We start from the raw sequence: 12,626 nt of genomic DNA, 5'->3' as shown, positions 1-12,626 counted from the left end.
CTCTACCCACACCCCCCATTCCATTCTCCTACAATAGTCATTCTCATGTTTCTAAAATATAAGTCTGATCACAACCCCCTCCTCAGAACCTTCCACGCTCCCTGCTTCCCTGCACACAGGGTCCAGACTCCTTAGCCCTTACTCAGCCCCCGCTGGCCTCTTTGGCCTCCCTGGTTATTCGGCCTTACTCGGAGAGTTCCCTCAGTGCTCCACTTCCCTCCTCACTTTCTCACCTTCAGCCAGGCTGCCTCCTCCCCCTGGAGCCCTCTGCCCTCCTCATTTCACTGGTTAACTACAACTTATTCTTTGGGCCTCAGCTTATAGGCTGTTTCTTCTTAAAAGCCTTCTGGAACCCTCTACCTCCACCCCCCAGGCTGTGTTGGGCGCCCCTCCACTCTGCTCCCTTTGTGGCCTGCATTTCCATCATCAGACACTTGTCACTCCGTTGTCTGCCTGTTTTCCTATCCATTTCTGCTGCTGGGCATGTTCTCTGCTAGGGCAGAACCACAGCTGAGTCATTTACCTTTCGAGCCCCACACAGTACCTGATAAATGTTTGAATGAATGAATTGTCTAGGTGGAGGAACTGCACGTGGCATGGTCTGGGTAGAGGAAAGTCCCTTCTCCCTCCTCTGGGTACCTTCCATTCATCCTGGCACCATGTTGTCCCCTGTGTTATGCTGCTTCCTATTTCCTATATCTGAGCCCTGTCTCCCTAATTGATCTGAGACGGCATTGTAAGCTATAAAGACTAGCAGACCCAAAAGGATGTTAACTGCTAATAACCACAGAAAGTGGCTCTGCTTCCCTAGTGAAAATTAAATGAGCTTCACCTGTTAAAATAGCAAAAAGAAATAAGAAAATGATAACACCCAGTGCTGGTGAGCCTATGATGAAATTGGCACTCCCATTACTGCTGGGAGTGTAAATTGCAACAATCATTTTTGAAGGCAATCTGGCAATATTGTGTCATAAACTCTAAAAATTTTCGGACATGCTGGCCTAGCAATCCCATTCCTGGTCATCTATCCCTAGAAAATAGCCCAAATATAGACAAAGTTTTAGGCACAAAGCTGTTTGCTTCAGTGGTTTCTTACAACAGCAAAAACGAGGGGGATGGTTCTGTAAATCATGTTCAACAGTGACACAAGTCTGCAGTCATTATTAACAGACAGTGTTTACTGGCACTGTAATGATTTATCTAATACTTATATCAAATGTAAAAGGAACTGAGGTACAGAGAAATTAGGTAACTTGCCCGAAGTCAAGCAGTCCCTGTCTGATTTGAACCTAGAAATTGGGCTCCAGAGCCCACACTTTCCACCCTGACACTGGATCTGTTAGAAAGGATTAAAACCACCCTTCAGTAATTCAGAAAATACCTGCGATACATTAGTCAGGAGTGGGGGGAGGGAAGTTTTAAAAAATTATGTTTAGAATGATGACATCTGTATAAAAATTAGGTGCAGGGAGAAAAGAGGGGAAGGAAACACAAACATGCTAATAACGGTGGTGTTTCAGGCCACTCTGATTTTTCTATAGGGTGGTTACGTGACTTTTATTTAAGGACTATTTTTAATAAAACTAAAGGTTCAGCAAGCTTTGGCCAAGCAAAGACACCCCAAGCCACCCACAGCCCCGTGAGGATTCTGGCCTCATGCCCTGCAGGTTTACCCAGGAGGAGAGAGGGGCTTGCTCGAAGTCCCACTGTGAGCCTCACACCCAGCCCAGACCCCAGCCAGGGGCTCCCCCTCCTATCTGGAGGCTTTAGGGGACAGGACCAGGTCAAACAAAAGAAAGCCTGCCCAGGCCACTCACTCTCCTGCTTAAATCCCATTTGTGTTCCCATCACTTTGAGGTACAGTTCAAACTCCCCAGCATGGCACCCAGGGGCCTTTGCCATGGAGGCCCTGCTAGCCACATGCATCCCACAGGTACCTCCCTCTCTCCAGCCTCACTACCTGCAGATTTCAAAACTAGTTGCTCTCTTGTGCCACTGTGGCTTTGCACAGGCTGTGCCCTTTCACCTGGGGGTCATCACCAAGCTGAAACCCTACAGGTTGCCATCAACTATTAAGTCAGCTCGGTGTCACTGCCTTGGGAAAACTTTCCTGATCACTGGCCCCTCCAAGGCTACATTTGCAGCTTTTCCCCTGACTTCCCACAGCTGCCTGGCTTCCCCCACTAAAGCACTGATCCCATTGTCCTAGAATTGCCTGGTTACTTGTCTGCCCAGTCCCCACAGAGCTGGGAGCCCTCCAAGGGGAGCTTGGGTCTGGTTCTGGGTTACAACCCCAAGCCCTGACTCAGCCCCACAGCTCACCAGGCTCTTCCTATAAAGTCACTTTCTCACCTCTTCCCCCGCAGGAATGGGGTCACTCTATCATACACACCCACTGCCACCTGCATTCTCCCTATCCCACCTTTGTTTCACACCTCTAAATACTCCAGTCCTGACACACAAAGATGGAGCCACCACTGTAGGCCCAGAATCAAGTGCTGGCCACATAGTAGGTACTCAAGTGTCTAGTTCACACTAGATGCCTAATAAATGTTCACTGAGAGAATCAATGAGAGGAGGGTGTCTGTCCACGATGGCCTGGAAGACCGAGAAGTTTGCCAGGAGAGTGAGAGGGTGTAGAGAGAACCTTCTGAGCAGAGGGGAAGTGTGTGCAAAGGCATGGAAAACTGCTAGCCTGTGAAGATGCAAAGGGTTTTCAAACACGCTCCCTGCCGCAGAGAGGCAGCAAGCTACTGCTGGGGGCGTGGCTGGGCTAGGGGGTGGGGTATTCCTGGGAAGATGAGCCCATCTGAATGAAGAGTTCATGAAGAGGGGACTTACTGATGGGGGGAAGGGGAGATGTCAGATGCCAGGGATGGGCAGGCCAGGTGGAAAGAACTGCATGTGCAAAGGCCCAGAGGCAGGAAAGCACAGTATCACGTTTGGTCTACTGTAAGTACAGTGTAGAAATTCACAGAGGAAGGAGGGAAAGTTGGCCGGGGCAGTTCACAAAGGACCAGAGTTCCAGGCTAAGGTGCTTGGATGAAAGGCGGGGGTGGGGTGGGGGGAGAACAGGACATGGGAGGTCCCTGAGCAGAAGGCCGTGACCAAGGTTTTCAGTGGAGAGGTCATTATGGGGCCAGAGGGATGGCCTGAAAAGGACGAGCAGGAGAGGGTCTAAGAAAGACAAGTTGAGGTTTCCCATCTTCCCAACGCCTTGACACCCCTGTGTGCTCCAAGCTTTCCTCCCATGACCCCTCTGCCCTCCATGTGCCCTACTCCATGCAGCCCAGAGCCCTGAGCCCCAGCTGCTGCACCCCACCCCACCCCCAAGACCCAGGCCAGCCTCAGAAGCTTGCTCCTGGGAACTTCCTGTGAGGAACAGGCTCCCAAGGGTCCTGGATCCAATTAGGCTGGGTTTCCGCAGCCCCTCGGGATTGGGAAGGGCTGTTTCCATTGTGGCGGTGGGGTTAACGAGCAGGAGGGGATTGCTCTCTGTGCCCTTGTCAGTGGGAGCGGGGATGATATACCCCCCTGGGCTCCCCATCCCACTGCCAGCCACCCAGAACCACCTAGAACAGTGACCCTCTCTGGGAGCCTCATTGCCCTCACCTAGGAAATGGGCCTGACTCTCCTCTCAAGGCTGAGAGGGAATATATTCTGCAGGCTTTGAACACATGCCCTTCTCTACTTCCATTGCCCCCGGGGATCCCCAGCTCCCATCCCCACAGGGAACTGCTCTGCCTCCAGAAAATGACAATAACAAAACAACAACAGTAATAGTTACTGAGCACGTCTTCCATGTCAGGTGCTATTAGATGTTCTATAAGCATTTCTCACTCAGCCTCCTAACGACCCTGTGAAGTAGATGCTGTGAACATTTCAAAATATAACACATGTTCAGAAAGATGCTCAGAACATAAATGAACAGCATACTGACTTGTTATGAAAGCGCACATCCAGGGTACCCAAGAAGCCCCCACCCCCTTGCAGTCCCCTTGCTTGCATCCCCCAAAGTCTCCACCCTCCTGGCTTCTGTGGTAATCTTTTCCTGTTTGGGGGCAGAAATAAGGCTCAGAGAAGTATGTAACCTGCCTAAGGCCAGGCAGCGGGTGAGGGCCAAGGGAGCTGGCTGGCTGTGTGACCTTTAGCAAGTCCACTTCCTTTCTGGACCTTTGTTCCTTCCCTTAAAAAACAGATTCAGCTAAGTCACAGCCTGAGTTCCTGGACCCTCTGAGGGGAGTGTGGCAACTGACAGGTCAACAGTACAGATTCTGGGACAAGACAGTGTAGGGGGAAACCCAAGAGATTGTTACCCAACTAGGGATGCTAATGGTATCTCCGCAGTGTTGTTGTGAAGATCAAATGAGTTACTATGTATAAAGTCTTTAGAAGAATGCCTGGTACACAGTAAGGACTCCGTCTACTGCTGTTTTGTTATTAGGTTCTCTAACGCATAAGGAGCCGCACTCCAAAGACCCACTGGGAAGGGGCTGGGAAGGGCTGAAATCCCACCATGCAGTGCTGTTACCTGGGCTTGGGGGGGAGGGAATGAGGCAGTGCTGGAGCCTCTCAGGACCCACAGGGGTTGCTCTGCTGATGTGGAGAGCCAAGTCTAGGATTCACTCAAAGCAGGATAGCCAGCTGCTGAACCCCAGCTGTGGCCTGGCCCCCAGGAACTTTCTAGACAGGTCCTGTGGTTGTAGGTAGGGAACCCCTGGCAGATGGTCAGAGCCTGTTCTCAAGCTGTATCTCCAGACCCCCAGGGGCAGGTAGTCTGTGGGTCAGGTCAGACAGGGCTCAGGCCTGAGTGGAGGCGTAAGAGTGGGCCCTGAGCAGCAGGGCAAGGCAGCAAAGGGAGTGCCTGGGCACACAGGGAGGGGTAAAGAGGCCAGAGAAGACCTACTCCAGGCCCTGCCCACCTCCTCGTCTCTTATACCCTCACCCAGGTATTGTCTAGGAGCTACCACCTTCTCCATGTTCCTTGATTTCCCACCTCAGGGCCTTTGCTCAGATTGCTCCCTCTGCCTCTATGCCCTCACCTGGAAAACTTCTGGCCACAGTTCAGGTATCACTTCTTCCCAGAAGCATCTCTCCCCTGCATACACCATGACTGTCACTCACTATAGTAAATCCACAAGTACGAAGCTATAGGGAAGCCCCCTATCTGAGAAAAGTAGTTCTTTCCCAGCATTTACCAAAATATATAATCACTTCATCATTTGTGTGCTCTTTTGTATGTCTGTCTCCCCCACCAGGACAGGAACTATGTCAATTTTCCTCACCTCTGTCCCCAGCATCCAGCACATGGCCTGGTATATAGTAAATGCTCAAGAAATACTGCTGAATGAAGGTGGGAGATGAAAACGAGCTGCCTGCTCCACCACTGCAAGCAGATCCAGGCAGGGCGTGGGCACACGTGTGAATTCACGGGAGACAATGTGCACAGCCCAGCATGGGAGGCTACATCCTCATGGCGTAAATGAATGGGCATGCAAGATGCACCTACATGTAAAAACACACATGTATACAAGTATGCCTGAGTGCAGTTGATAAACTTGGCATGTACCATGCATGTGAAAGTACATGAGGAGGGGCAGCCATGCAGCTGTTTGTCATTTCCTGGGAGGGTGCACACAGGTATTTGCACATGTATGTGATCCTGCAGGTGGCAGGAGTGTATGCATGTGTTCCCATGTGACATATGTATCATGTGTGTGGATGCACGCTCCAGCAGACATGCCTCCTGAACTCCTGGCTCCTGTGGGCCCAGTCGGGGCACTTCTGAAACAGCAGGGGAGCACCCCACATTGGCAAAGGAGGGTAAGGTCAAAGGTGGTAGATGATGGCTGATAATGTGAATATATAAGAATGTATGTTTTTCAGTGTATCTAGGGGTGCCCACCCCAACCCCAGAACCTGAAATGGCTAGACTGTCCCCTCAAAGAGCATGAAGCCTTTGCCCAAAGCTCAGAGAAGGACCTAGATGGTGGGGAGCCCCCACCAAGGAAATGCTGTAGCTACACAAATGAGGCAGGGACAAGGCAGGACACTTTGGGCCCCAGACACCTGGGTCTTCCCCCTACACCTTACCCATTAAAGACACCACTCAGTCCCCTCCCCAAATCCTACCCAAACTCCAAAGCTACCCCAGTCCCAGGTCCCAGGAAGCCATCTCCACAGCCCCCAACCCACTTCCACCATGCCTACTTCCTCAATCCCACCCAAGTGCCAGGTGAGGCGCTGGGCTCTCGTGCACCCCTGTGCATCAGGAATGTTACCCCACTGTGGAGGTGAGGAGGCCGGTGCTGCAGAAGGAGCTTCTCCAAAGAGGAACTGTCCCTGCCTTTGAACCCTAGGCACATACTGTGGCAGCCTGTTGGCACCTGGGGAGCAGAAAGCCCACCAGGCAAAGCATCTCGATGTGAGTGTCCTTGGACAAGGCCCACTCCTCTTCCTTCCCACTTCAGTCTCCACAATGGACAAAATGAAGCTCAACTGGATAATCTATGAGGTCTACCTCTCTCTAGTTAGTGCATGACTTTAGATCTCAGATCGTTCTCCCGAGAATGGGGGAAATAATCGACACAGACCTTCTTGGGGCTACATGGAGAAGTAACTGTCTTCTTTCCCTAAGTACATTAAGCTGCCCAATACCCTGAAACAAGTGCCTAGCATGGTGCAACACAGATAGGAGGAGTCCAGGATGCATTCTTTGTACACACCACTCATTCATTCATTCATTCATTCATTCATTCATGCATGCATGCATGCATTCATTCAACACCATGCACCAAAGCCCTGCCTTCAAGGAGCTCACAACCCAGTGGGGAGAAAGAGGCTACTGAAGTCACAAAACGACAAGGACAAAAGCACTGGGAAACCATGACACTCACACCACTTCACACTTTGTAAAGAAAATCTTTCCAGCAATGACAACTGTCTGACAAGGGGAGCATGGGGGACATGGTGAGGAAAGAGTCCCCTCTGAGCTAGCAGAGGTCAGAGGCCCTTTTGTCAAGGACATGGGAAAGGAATTCCAGCTCTGTGCAGGGGCTGATGAAGCTGGGCTTCTCTTCAACAACTGTGGGATTCTAAGGAGGCGCCCCAGAGAGCTGGGTTCAAATCCTATAGCACCCTTGACAAGCTCTGTAGACTTTGGCAAGTTTCCTAATCTCTCTGTCTCAATTTACCTGTAAAATGAGGGTAACAACAATGAGGATTAAATCCACTAACATTTCTAAAGCCTTTTATAACATGGCCTGACACGCAGTGAGAGTAAGGCAGTGAGAGTCCCCTTCTGTAAGATTCTAAATCCCAGATCAGATCATGTGAACACTCCAAGTGTCAAAGTTTCTGAGGGCGGAAAGCTTCTCAATGCTAAGATTCTGAGATTGGAAGAGACTGGGATTCTTAAATCTCGTGATTTAATCATCTCATTATTTCCTAACAACAGCCTGGGGCCTCCCAGGGGAGGAGAGGACACAGCTCGGTGTCACTTCGGTGTCGCTTCATCTCCCAGGTGCTGCCAAGGCAGCCGCAACACCTGGGCTCACCTCCACGAAAGCCCCAGTCACACACGCTGGAACCACCTGCCCACCCGCCTGCATGGGGTTTAAGCATATTCCAGCGATGCAGACAGACAAGAAATGCAGATAAACAAATAAGTGAGAATGACTTGGATACTGGTAAGAGCCACAAGAAAAAATAAAAAGGGGCTGACATGATGGAGAATGACAGTGGGAAGCTATTACAGAGCAGGTGGTCAGGGAAGCCCCTCTGAGAAGGTGACGTTGGAGTCCAAACCTGTGAAACAAGAAGGTGCCAGCCATTTAAACATTTAGGTGGGGAATGTGCAAAGGCCCTACCAACAGGTTTTGTAAATTCGAGGTACAAAAAGAAGCCAGTGTGCCTGGAAATGGTGAGACTGGGGGTAGGGGTGGGGAGGGGAGGGGTGCAGGGGAGCTGAAGTTGAGGGGTGGGCAGGCCCAGACCTGAAGGGTCTTGTAGGCCTGTAGGCCCTTGTAGAACTTTGGATTTTTGTTCTAAATGCTTAGGAAACATTAGAAAAGTTTCAGCAATGGAATGACAAGGCAGAGCAGGGCTTTCAAGGTCCCCAGGTGATTTGGCTCATTCTGAAAACACCATGACAGTTTTCAAAATCAAGGTAGAGCCTAGGCCTGTAATCAACAATCCTTATAGTTCAGTTGGTGTATAATGAGCTCCTACTACATCCCTGGCCAGATCTGGGAGACATTGCAGACACTCTTATCATCACTCCCAACAACCCATGAGAGTTTCACAGAGAATCCCCACTTTTAAGATCAAGAAACTGAGGCTCAGAGAAGGGAAAAATGTTGCCAAAGTCACCTAAACCATGCACCAGACTGTGCAAGCTGTAAAGTTCAGTACACAAATGGGACTTGGTCCCAGGACCAGATCCACCGTCGAGATGGTCTATGGCACTCTTTTAGTATTTGTAAGTCTCCTCTTCTCCTAGAGACCTTCCCTGGGGACTCACGTAGACACCCATGAATACTGCCCTGGTGAGTGCTATACACACCTGCAGTCTCACACCCTTTTCCCCGTTGGCTTTCCTTAGAGCCCCAGAGACTGCACTTGTATCTCACATGGCTGTCCACCTGGGCTAGGTGTACCGGGGACTGGACAGCTGGATGGATGGATGGATGGACCAACGGACACACAATGGGTGGACTAATGAAATGACTAACCAATAAAGTAATGAATAAATGAAAGAACAAAGACTAAAATGAAAGAATAAAGGATCTAGCAGACCAATAAATGAATAAATTAATGGATGGGAGATGAAAGAAGGAAGGAAGCAACTCTTACTTTAAGGAGAGGCAGGGCAGAGAAGTACCTACCCAGGGAAGGGCTGGAGCCAGGCTAGCTTCAGAACTGGTTCACACCACACCCACACACCCGCTTCCTCTCCACCTGGGGCCATTTGCCTCCATTCCCCAAATAGCCTATTCCTCAGCCCCTGGGACAGACCCATGTCTCTCAGTGTTGGCCATTATAGTGCCCATCAGCACAACCAACAATCACAGCTCTCCTGAGCCCAGTGGAGCCTGGCGGTGGGTAGAGTGGTTCACTCTCTCTCTGAGTGTCCCAGAGAGGAAGGGAAACAGGAGACCAGGGCTCTAGTACTATCTGGGCCCCGAATCACTGGGTTACTTCAACCCAGCGGCTTCTCAGGGCCTTTTCACCTCTGATAGTCTGTAGGGGGTGGGCCTCTAGATTTTTACACAGTCACTGGGTCAGCAGAAGTTGAGAGATCAAAATCTAGAAGGTGAGAAAGAGTCCTCTCCACGAGCACCAAAGTCCACCTAGGAAAAGATCCCCAGACAAGGAGGCTGGAAGCTTCAGTTTAAGCCTTCCTCTGCCACTGCTCAACCTCCCCAAGTCTCAGTTTTCTGAATTTTAAGATGGTGTTAAGTATCCTCACCTTGGCAATTTCACCCCAACAGAGTTCCTGCAGAGTCTGATGTGATAACAACCATGCACTACACCGTATAAACTGTAAAGTTCCATTCACTCCAATAATAAGGATTACTACTGGCGGGGGGCAGGGGGCAGTGAAGGGAGACATGCTGTCACATTCTAGTCTAGTTCTTACAAAATGACCCTCTCAGGGGTCAGGGCCAGAGAACAGTGGAGCCCAGGTCCCTGATTTAGATATCCTCACTGGCAATGTGACTTTGGGCAAGTAACTTCCCCCTCTCTGGACTTTAGTTTCATCTGAAAAATGCCTGGCTTGGTACCTCTGGCCCAGGTATGCCAAGTTCTACAGCCCTGAACTCCAAAACCCACCTTCAACTCCTGACTCTGCCCTCAGGGAGCTCACACTGCCCTGTGGAGCCAGGACACAGACCAGGAATAAGACTAGAGGTATCTCCTCTAGGAGATGCTAGGACAAAGGCCAGAAGGGCTCAAGGTCCTCCCAAGAAGATACTTTCCCAAGAGAGGAAAGTCCAGGCCCAACGAGCCTTGGTGCCTTGAACAGCGCCAGCCACCCAAGACCTGGCCTTCAGATCCCCTGTAGTTTGCAAAGCCAGCAGGCCCTGATCAGTCCAGTGAGATACCTCAGGAACTTCACTGCCTCCAAAAGATGAGCCTCCAGGGTGCTGGAAGGAGTGGCAAAAAGGGATAGGAGCCACCACGGGCGAAAGGCTCAGATGACCCCCACTAGCAAACCAGAGCAGGCCCCCTCCACCAGACAACCTCTCAGACAGAACCCACTGGGGCTGCCGGCTTGCACCCAGCCAAGAGCCTACCCCCCCTGGGGTCATTCACCACCAGATGCCACCTCCTGCAGCAGGAGGCCTACCAGGTTGGGGAAGGGGCTCTCCAACTGCCAACCAAGCACACTTGCCAGAGGGCTCCGGGAGCCACCCAGCACCCAGGGCAGGATTCCCAACTACAAGGGAGGCCCCCAGCAGTCATGGAGACAGGCCCACTGCCCACAAACACTGCTGGTGGATAGGGTGCTGGAGAGCAGGTTTATTTCCTCAAGCCAGGAGTCTCAGTGGTAAACTCTGGGCCAACCCTGGGCCCACTCTGAGCCCCTTACAATTATAGTTCTTTACAATACAATTTTTATACAGCCTCTTCCAAAAGACGTTTCCTGGTCCCCCCAAATCCCCATCCCCAACCTCCCACATGCCTCCTGCAGCTCTGAGAAAACAGACAGTTAACTTTTTCCCAAAATTCCTGCAAAGGTGACTGTCGGAGAGAAATGGACCCCAAGATCCTTTTGCGGCATTTCACCGCCTTCAAAAAGAGAGAGAAAGAGAGAGGAGAGAGAGAGAGAGAAGGAAGGAGGGAGAGGGAGAGGGGGGGAGAGGGAGAGAGAGAGAGAGAGAAGAAGGGAGGGAGGGAGAGAGAGAGAAGGAGAGAGAGAGGGAGAGAGAGAGGGAGAGAGGGAGAGAGAGAGAGAGAGAGGAGAGCTTTAAAAAAAAAGAAAAGAAAACTTTCGGAGTTAACTTTAAATTCCCAGCCCTACCCCCCAAATCGCCCAGCGGCTTCCTTTTTTTTTTTCTTTAAAGTGCAATTGCATTGTGTCTCACCTCCCCGAAAGGCTAGCGGCTCTCGCCAAAGAAAAGGGGGAAAAAAGCCAACCCTTCGGGTGCCCCCTCTGCTTCCAGCCGCCTCTCCCACATTCTCAGACAGTTTTATTAAAATTTTCAGACAAAAGAAAAACAAAAATGGCAGCCTGGCTTATTTTTAAAACAGGACAGGGACGCCATATTCTGCAGATCTGCAAAAAAAGGGAGAAATCCGGCACTGGCCGCTCCACCCGGCCGGCTGCAAAGTGCGCGAACCGCGCCGTTTGCAATCCGTTTATTTGCATTAAGTCCCATGAATCATTGTTTACCGGAGAATTGCAGCAGGTTTGAATAGCCCGGCTTAAGAAAACACACACACACGGGCACACACACACGCACGCACACTCGGAGCAGACCCAGACACGCCGCCGGGGACACTTCGTACCCCGCGCGCCGCCGCCGCTCCGGGCCCGGCCGCGGGCGCAGGCGGCCCCCGGCCCTCGGAGCGCCCGGCCCGCGCTGACAGCGCCCGCGCCCGGGCCCGCACCCCCGCCCGCAACTCCGCGCAACTTTCCCGCGGGCGGGCGCTCGGGCGGGCACCCGCCGCCGCCGAGCCCGCTCCCCCCGCACCCCGGGCCCGCACGGACCTGGCTGTGCTGGCGGTGGCTCCGGCACGCGGCCGCAGCCCCGCGCCCGGCGGCCCGAGCAGGGCCGGGCTGGGGCTCCGGCTCCGGGCTCCGGCTCGGTGCGGAGCCGCGCGCAAACCTTCCGGGTCGCCTGCTGTTCACTTCTGGGTTCTGCAAGCGCCGAGGCGGCGGCGGCGGCGGCGGCGGGAGGCTGGGTCTGCAGCGCCGCGCGGCCCCCCGTGTTCTCGGCGAGCCCCCGCGCCAGGCGCCCGGCTCCGGGGGGGCCGCGTAGGGCCCCCACCTCTCCGGCTGCGCAGCCCGTCCGGCCCCGGGGGCTCCCGCGAGTGGGCAGCGCCGGGCGCGGGCGACGGCGCGCGAAGGGAGGGGGCCGGGCAGGGGGCGGGGGCGGGCCGCGCGCTGGGGGCCCCGCTCGGGCCCCGGGGCCTCGTCTGGCTCTCGCCGCCACCGCCGCCTCGCAAAGTTGCGCGGCTCCCACCGTCCGCGCCGCGCTGGAGGCAGAGCCACAAAGGAACTCCTCGCCCCCCTCCGCCCGCCCGAGCTGCGCGGGGAGGGCACCGGCGCCCGGCCCTAGGCCAGCCCCTTCCCCAGCGCGGGGGCTCCCGGGGCCCCGGCGGCCGCGGCCATTGTCCCGCCCTGGCTGGGCCGCCGCCTCGCCGCCCCCTCCCCAGCGATGGGGACCTGGGCCTGGCGAACCATGGCCCTCATCAGGGCGACCCCGCGCGGATGCAGGCTGCCCTGGGGGTCTCCTTCGCGGGCGCAGGCAGAAGGAGACCCTAAGAATGGGCCCCCACACCTGAGAGCCAACGATCGTGCTCAAAATCCAGGCTGAGGTTGTTTTGTTTTTTTTAGACGAAGACATGGGGATGGGGGTCAGAAGTTTGGACAGGCCAAGCCACCCCTTCCTCTGTAG

General features: G+C 53.4%; 1 protein-coding gene across 4 annotated transcripts in view; it reads right to left on the bottom strand.

The window, feature by feature from the left end:
* ZNF362 (zinc finger protein 362) overlaps window positions 1-12,066 on the bottom strand; it is a 34,965-nt gene extending 22,899 nt beyond the window's left edge. For 2 of the 4 annotated variants that reach the window (XM_081144531.1, XM_081144530.1), the window contains exon 1: window positions 11,717-12,066. The gene's annotated coding sequence lies outside the window, so the exon portion shown is untranslated. The remainder of the gene's footprint in view (window positions 1-11,716) is intronic. The other 2 variants (XM_081144533.1, XM_081144532.1) reach the window with 1 other exon arrangement.
* Between the last annotated feature and the right edge of the window lie 560 nt (window positions 12,067-12,626).

This window comes from Miniopterus schreibersii (genome assembly GCF_964146895.1).
Source record: "Miniopterus schreibersii genome assembly, chromosome: 8".
NCBI lineage: Eukaryota > Metazoa > Chordata > Mammalia > Chiroptera > Miniopteridae > Miniopterus > Miniopterus schreibersii.
This window is presented reverse-complemented; position numbering and strand designations above follow the sequence as displayed.